Here is a 7,921-nt window from a genome sequence, read left to right as displayed (position 1 = left end):
TTAAATCTTATGAGAACACTTCATTATGAACGCTCGTACTTCTTGGCCGCCCACATTTACTTAAGAGTTAAGGGAAAATGAGGGGGTTGGCTTGTAGCTTGGGGACTCCAAGTCACATCATGCGATGAACAGGACAATCAGCCTGGTGTCCCCTTAGCCGTGTCAAGGAGTTGTGTTATAGATGTAATGGTTATGGTTCCAGTAGCAGAATGAGAACAAGAAGTATTAAGGGGAAGACATTTCTGGCCTTCCAGATCCTACATGAAGATAACCACCTCTCTTTTAATAAATCTTCTGAGAATTAGATGTTGTTTAAGAAAGTTCTACTGTTGTTTTGCGTTCTGAAAACCTACTCCCCCAAACTACTCTTAGGCCCTGTAAATGTCCTGTGTTTCAAAATTTCCCGTAGATATATATGACTGATTGATAGCAACACATCTATACCTCTTCCCCATCTTTTCCATTGTGAAATACTTCGTAATTTCTAATTTTTTTCCATGTGATTCCTAGAGATGGGAAAGGAAAGGAATTGACTAGGAAAAATGGGACACTTGACACAGAAATTTAACATGCGGTACATTGCTTGAAAAGCACAAAAGGCAGTCAGCGTGTACAGTTCCTGGGTGTTGTGAGCACAGCCTAATGGTCTTCGGAGAAGCATAATATATTTTAATATTACGCTAAGATAATATCAAAATTATCTTAGTAATATGTTAATGAGCTAATTTAAGAGTATAATTTAAAAAGTGTAAAAGGGTTTTTATTGATATATAGATGCCTGCACAGCATCCTTTCTTCGGGGGCGGTGGGGTGGGGGCGGTGACCCTCTGCTTTGCTCCCCAGGTCTTCTTGGATGCCCCTCTGCCACTTACCAGCTGGTACTTTCTTTCTCTTCCCAGATTGGAATGTGGATACACAATACAGAATGGCCAGCCAGTGCTCGAATCTCCCTGGCCAAGATAATCGTTTCATGCTCGGACAAAGGACTCACCAGAGACAAAAGGTTGTGGTTTCTTTTCTTTGCCAAGGAAGGCTTTGGAAGGGGGGCAGATTTTTAGATCAGGCCTTACCCGATGTGTGTAAGGGAACAACACAGGTACATGTGCTGAGGGGCTTTTGGCTCATGAATTGCCCCCTCCAAAGGATCCATGCCCAGAGACCACTGTCATCTCAAACTGTCCGGAGTTCGCCTGTGGAACCACCCACGTGTGGCTGACCACGGCCACGGCTGGAGGCTTCTTTCCACCTCTCTCCCGTTGCACCCTCTTCTGAGATTTCTGAATAAGTGAGCTGCTTTGTTGTGCCTACAGACAAAGCAAGGGAACAAAACCTCCCTGGATAATTTCTCAGGTTCCAACCACTCCACACTTTGATAGGTGGAGTTAAGTGTGGGCACAACTAGGGGCCCAGAGGAAATCTTGTATTAATTCCAAATCACTGTGAGTGTGCAAGATGGCACGGGAGGAGCTGGCCCTTCTGGGGCAGGCTGCCCTGGGAATTCCGATTCACCAAGAAAGAGTTAAGCTGTCTTGAATGAATTTATCAGCTCTGCGTCCACGTAAGAGATAAGAGAACAAAACTGCTACTTTTCCCAGAAAAGTATTAGAGGGTAAGTGAGAAGAGTTATTTATACTTTCGGCTGTCACTTTCAGTGGGCAGTTAAGATTGCCCTAGTGAGTGGCCTCTGCTTATTAATAGAAGGAGTAGGGAAAGAAAAAATGGAGTTAATGTTGCAATAAAGACATGACAGGGCCTCCGGTTTCCAGGATCGGCTTGAAATGAATTAAAGCCAAACTATACCAACAAATCTGTCATGCTGCCCTGAAAACAGGAAGTCTAGGCTGGGCCAGTAAGAATTAGTCACGGCACACGCAGGCAAACCCTACCAGACCGAGAATGAAAAATGTGCTTCATCTGCAAAAATCAGCTTTTGGAATTTGTACAGTGTTTTCCATTACCCACTCTCTTTTCTCCAAAGGCCAGTCATCAAATAATGCTTGGCTTACTTATGCTTCTGCTGCACCATTAAGTGTATGAATTTGTATATGAAATGGAATCCCAAACTAGCTGTGTGCCCTGAGATAAGTGATCTCATCTCTCTGCACCTGAGTTTTGTCTTCTGAAGAACAAAAACAACAAACAACAAACAAAAAACGAGGTTGGCATCTCATGGATCCGGGACCTCAATGTGGGGGGAATTAGGAAATAACGTCCTGGTCACTTGCTGTGCATCCACGAAGTGTTCAGCGCTGTGCTGAGAAATGGTGAAGCAAAAAGGAAGAAGATTCAGCCTTTAGAGGATTTCCGGTGCCTGCAGGGAAAGGTACGTTTAGAAAAAGGTGCTATAAAAACGGTGATAAGGCCGACAGAAGTGTACATATATATGAAGCACTTCATCGTGTGTCAAATGGGTTTTTCTCTGCCCCAGAATTGGAGCCAAGGACCAAATGTGGATGAAGACCCTACGTGCGTCACATTCCAAAGAAACTCTCGAGCTAAAGAGGCCAGCTCTGGCCTCCCTGGGGTTTATTTGGAGGGGCCAGAGCTATGCTGGCCCTACCTCCACCCACCCCTCTCAGGAGAGGAGAACGGGAAGGTAGAGAAGTCTTAACTGAGTGAATGGCACATGATTCCAGGTGAGAGACTAGTGCCTTTCATCCCCGAAGCCAACTGAGTGGGGTTCTAAGGGGATTTCTTGTAAAGGCTGGAAGTAACTTCAAGACATTTGGCTCGGTATATGCTGAACTGTCAACCTTCTGGAAGCGCCTTGATGCTCCTGCATACAGAGAATGTCTTAAGAGTTATCGGAGGAGTATGCCGAAGTCCTAGGGTCGGGCCTACATTGTCCTTTTCAGTCCCAGAATCTCACGTGTGCCCTGAGGTTTGCAGACATACTTGAGCCAATAGGGTTCACATCTAGAGATTTCTGAGGAGGAAAGACCCACCAGAATGGGCTACTCTCACAGGCTCGAACAGATTGTAGTGTCCAATGTTCGGGGGGAAAGGCGGGACAAGTTATGCCTCATCCCAGCCCTTCATGGTCCTTAGAGGGTACAGGAGGGGACTCCAACATCCCGGAGACTTCAGAGTCCTGGTGGCTCTATGTGAAGAGCACCAGGTTTAACTGAGAAGCAGCAGCTGTAGGCTGGCCTAGGGAGCCGCTGTACCCCACGATACACTGTTGTACCCGGAGGCGCAGCTGGGGTGCTTGGAGATGGTGGTCAGATGGTGGAGATACCGTGGAGAAGTCCTCAGTAATGGAGGGGCTGGGTTAAAGCCAATCTCTTTCTAAGAATACCATCACACTGCTGACTTAGAAGCCACCAGCACTGGGTGCAACCAGACCGAACCAGACCGAGTCTGGGGAGGGTCCCTCACCGGGCAACTGCCTCCACCAACCCTCTTCCCTTTTCTCAACACTAGAGGAACATCAGGCTAGAAAAAGGAACGGGTGTTTTAGATCCAAATCGAGAGATTTTCTGGTATCTCACAGGTACTAAAAATTCAGAGTCTGCTCCATGTTGTTAAGGGAGGTACTGCCCAGAGGGGAAGAAGGAATCAAGGTGGCCTAGTTGAAGGTAGTTACTAGAGTAAAAGTAAAACAGTTCCATATTTATACCCCAGTAAGCCTTCCCAATATGCTCCACCCTCCTTTTCAACATCAAGGATTATGGACTTCATACTTGCAGACAATAAAAAGCCATCTGAGTGTTTGATAACACATGTTAGGATGCTTTAATGATGGAACTCTGGCAATATTACAGAGGCAGAGGCAGAGGACGAGGAGATCAGAGAAAACAGGAAGGCATTTTGCAGGATTTGCAATAGCTCCGTTCAGAAGCAATGAATGTCTGAGACAGAGCGTGACAATGAGGAGGAAATCAGCAGCAGCCCAGAGTTATCTGAAGGTCGCTGGACAGTAGTAAGAGGTGTGTGAGAAGGAGAAGTCACATGTGACTTCTAGCTTGACCTGTTAAGGTAGGTGATCCCACTATGAATCATGGGACGGCAAACAGATTTGTGTGGGAGGAGGGTGGGAGGGAAAAGAATAATAACCGACATTTATTAAGCATCTGCTGTGTACCGACACTTTTCTGAGTGGCTTACACATTTCAGCCTTGTCATAACCTTACGAGTAGATACTATTTCTACGGAGGAGGTAAGCTACATTTGGTTTCATGCTGTCACATTTGAGGTGCTTATTTGACAATCAGATAGATGTTCGGTAGGATTTTGGAATACCTCTCTCGAATGTAGGAGGTGAGTTGTGGCTGGACATGAAAGAACCCCACAGATGGTGATCCTTGCCTCTGGAAAGCATCTGGGGGAGCATGTCGTATTCTCATACTGCCACAGGCCCTGTGAAACTGGGAAGCCCACCCCTCAAAGAACAGAAAGGAGAGGAGTGTGACAGAGGTTGCTCACATAATCCATGTCCTCTTCTTCCTGGGGGCCCAGTTAGGTGGCATCTCCCAGCCTCCCTTGCAGCTGGGTGCGGCTGATTTCTAGGCAGAGGTATATGCGAGCAGAATCCTTGTGGCCATCACCCATGCAAAATTTCACGTGGGTTTTCTCATTCTCCTTTCTGCTTCCAGATAAGACGTCCAGGGAGACTGGGGACATCATATGTATTTGACAAAGCCTCTATCAGCCTGGTTCTCTGAGTGACGATGTAGGGAAGAACATTCCTCCCTATCATCACCAACCCTGATGACGTGAAATTGTCCCGGGCTGCCAGGTGAGCAAGAAATACATGTCTCTTTGCACTTGAGTCATTACATATTCTGGAGTTTCCTTGTTACAGTAGTTACTACCGTGACCAAAGCACAGAGGTCCATGGAAGCCACAATGAAGCACTAAAGAGGGATGAGCACTTCTTTATGCTGTAGCGTATTATGTGGAATTCACACTTCCTTCAAAGGGAGTATACGCTTAGGTTAGGTTTGTAGAATAAGTCAATAATGTGACTTCACTTATTATAAAATTTCCCACAAAATAAGTGAAGACCTAAATCCCAGAGTGACTTAAAAAAAATTTGGGGGCACCTGGGTGGCTCAGTCAGTTAAGGGCCTGACTTGGGCTCAGGTCATGATCTTGTGGTTTGTGAATTTGAGCCCTGCATTGGGCTCTGTGCTGACAGCTCAGAGCCTGGAGCCTGCTTGGGATTCTGTGTCTCCCTCTCTCTGCCCCTCCCCTACTTGTGCTCTGTCTCTCTCTCTCTCAAAAATAAATAAACACTAAAAAACATTAAAAAAAAAAAAAAAAAAAAACAGTTTTCTCCCAATCTGCCCCCAAACTTCTGATCTGGTCTGCTTTAACTTTTGAAGCAGGAGCAAATCTGGAGTGAAAGTTCACATCACATGCTGCAGGGACGAGTTCTTTTCTTACTTCAAGGCATCTGACTTGCACGTGCTCTGCTCAGTACAGTATATCAGGGGATTCCCTTTCTTTGCAGGCACAGCACAAAGTGAAGGTCAATCAGCACATAATTGTAGGAACATTGCTGTGTTGAAAGCAGCCTTCATTACTCTTCGTGAATGCTACCTGATATTGACTGAGGCATCATAAGGAGAAAAAAATTAATGGATCCTGCATATTTTGCAGTGCAATGTACTGTGATTACTGTGGAGTGTGTATTAGAACTTTGGTTGAAAGTGAAGTCCCTAAAAAAAAAAATGAAGCCCCTGTGCATTTTGCACAGGAATATCATAACGGGATTTGCAGACACAAAGCACACTGTCCAAATCATCGGGACACACATTTCAGGCATTTTCTAGGACCAGCTGCTAAGTCATGATTCAGACACATGCCTTACTATAAATTCCATCTCAAGGCACCAGCAACTTTTCGCTCTGCGTGTGTGTGCGTGTGCACGGGCGTGTGAACTCCCTTGTGAGCAGGAAGCCCACAGACACTGGACAAGGAAATGTAACGCCCAAAGGGCCACTGAATAGGCCTCACCCACTTGTAAAATCAGCATCCTCAGCATTAAGATAAGATTGGGTGGCAAAATGCTTAATTCTCATTTAAACAAAATAGAGCCTCACATATCGGGAAAACACACCTTGGAAATAAGACCTAAGCGAGCTCCAAAGGAGAAAAGAAGGAACTGAATGCACCCTCATCATCTGAGAGACAGCCGGTCTCGTAAATTTCACATCAACTTAGTTTGGCCTATAAACCAAATCTGCCTTAATGCTATTTGTAGATATAGATTGCTGTCTTTTTCATTACCGTTATCAAATGATGCATTTGCGGCTCAGCTCTGAGCTTCTTGACCCATTAAGTGGATTAGATGGCCTGTTGCCTTTGTCCTTTTGGCTTTTGCTTTATCCTCAAATATTCTACCCTTTTATACTACGTACATAACATACACACATTATTATGTATGACATGCACATACACGTGTCTGCAGTCCCAATTAGCCTGACGACCCCAGCCCTTCTGTTTTTAAGAGGACTGTGTTCAAATCTCTTATCACAGTCATCAATCCTTCCCTGTAGCAGCAGCAGGAGCTAAAATCCTCTGAGAAATGGAATGTCACAAGCCCAGCCCAGGGCTCCTTGTAGAGCTACACTCAGCAAATTGCGGATCGTGCTCCCTATTAAGCTCCTGGCTGGTGCATCATGGTAGATTCGTTTTCAGGAGCAGCTTATGTGCCACTCCCCCGCCCCCCCCGCCACCCTGCTCCGTCTCTGTCTCATGCATGATAATCACAAGCCCGTAGGAGCTGCAGCAGAAAAAAAAAAAGGCTCAGGACAAGTCCTGATGGTGTTATTACCATGAAAATGATGCTCTCGTACATTTGGGAAAAAGTTAAAGGGGGGAAAATAAAAGAGGGAGACAAAGAGCAAGGATTTGGTCCTGACTCTTGAAGCAAAAGGATACCTCCTAGCAAAGTTTGCTGTAGATACAATTAACCTCCATGATCAGCTAAATATTGAGGGTCCACCATATGTGATATTACTCTGCTGGGTATTGGGAATGCAGCTCTGAACAAGACAGGTGCTCTCAGCAGGAGCTGGTTCAAGGAGACACATAGTTAAACAAGCAATCTTAGTAAAATATAGCAGCAATTGCTGTGATATGTGTACTTAAAATGAGCATTCAGAAGGGGATCCTAATGTGTTCTAAGTTTAAAGGGGGTTCTGGGCCCAGTTCCAATGTGGTGGTGGGGGGGTTTCTCATACACTACCAAACAATTCTTGGACACCAGTTGGGTGTCCTACAATTCAACTCAATTCTGACACTATCTACCTGGAGATCCTGCAGCATCAGTCCTATAAGAGTGTCCCCCTTTTTTTCAGATGCCAGTCACAGGCCCAGGTTATCACCTGTGCTTCTGACTGATTGGCTATAGATTGGGGGTTCCAAACCTCCTCCTCAGGTTTGATAAATGTGCTTGAGTGGCTCAAGGAACTCAGACAATCATTTCACTTGATTATTGGTTTATTATCAAAGGGTATAACTCACGAACAGTCAGAAGAGATGAATAGGGTAAAGTATGGGCAAAGGGCCTGGGGTCCCATGCCCTCCCTGGGTGCCGCCACTCTCCCAGCACCTCTATGTGTTCACCAACCTGGAAGCCCTCTGAAACCTGTCCTTTTGGGGTTTTTACAGAGGCTTCATTATGTAGGAATGATTGATTAAATCACTGGCCATTGGTGATGGATTCAACCTTCAGCTCCTCTCCTGTCTCCAGAGTTCAGGGGCCAGGACTGAAAGTCCCAACCTTCTAATTACACAGTTGGCTACTGTGGCAACCAGTCCCATCTTTAGGTACGGTCCAAAAGTCACGTCATCAATGTAACAAAAGACAACTTTATCCCTCTCATCAGGAAATTCCAAGAATTTCTGTGCCAGAAACAGGTCAAAGACCAAACATATTTCCTTTTTCCCCAGTGTTATTGAGAAATATGGA

At 45.4% G+C, this 7,921-nt stretch overlaps 1 long non-coding RNA gene across 1 annotated transcript; it reads left to right on the top strand.

Moving 5' to 3' along the window:
• The first annotated feature begins 455 nt into the window (after positions 1-455).
• LOC128776505 (uncharacterized) lies at positions 456-5,128 on the top strand. Its single transcript, XR_008421581.1, has 3 exons — positions 456-1,003; positions 3,765-3,929; positions 4,596-5,128. It is a non-coding gene; the product is annotated as an uncharacterized LOC128776505 (long non-coding RNA).
• Positions 5,129-7,921: the final 2,793 nt, after the last annotated feature.

The sequence above is a fragment of the Panthera pardus genome, unplaced genomic scaffold (genome assembly GCF_024362965.1).
Source record: "Panthera pardus isolate Hobbes unplaced genomic scaffold, ASM2436296v1 HiC_scaffold_13, whole genome shotgun sequence".
NCBI lineage: Eukaryota > Metazoa > Chordata > Mammalia > Carnivora > Felidae > Panthera > Panthera pardus.
The sequence above is the reverse complement of the archived record's forward strand: the minus strand, read 5'-3'. Positions and strand labels throughout refer to the sequence as shown.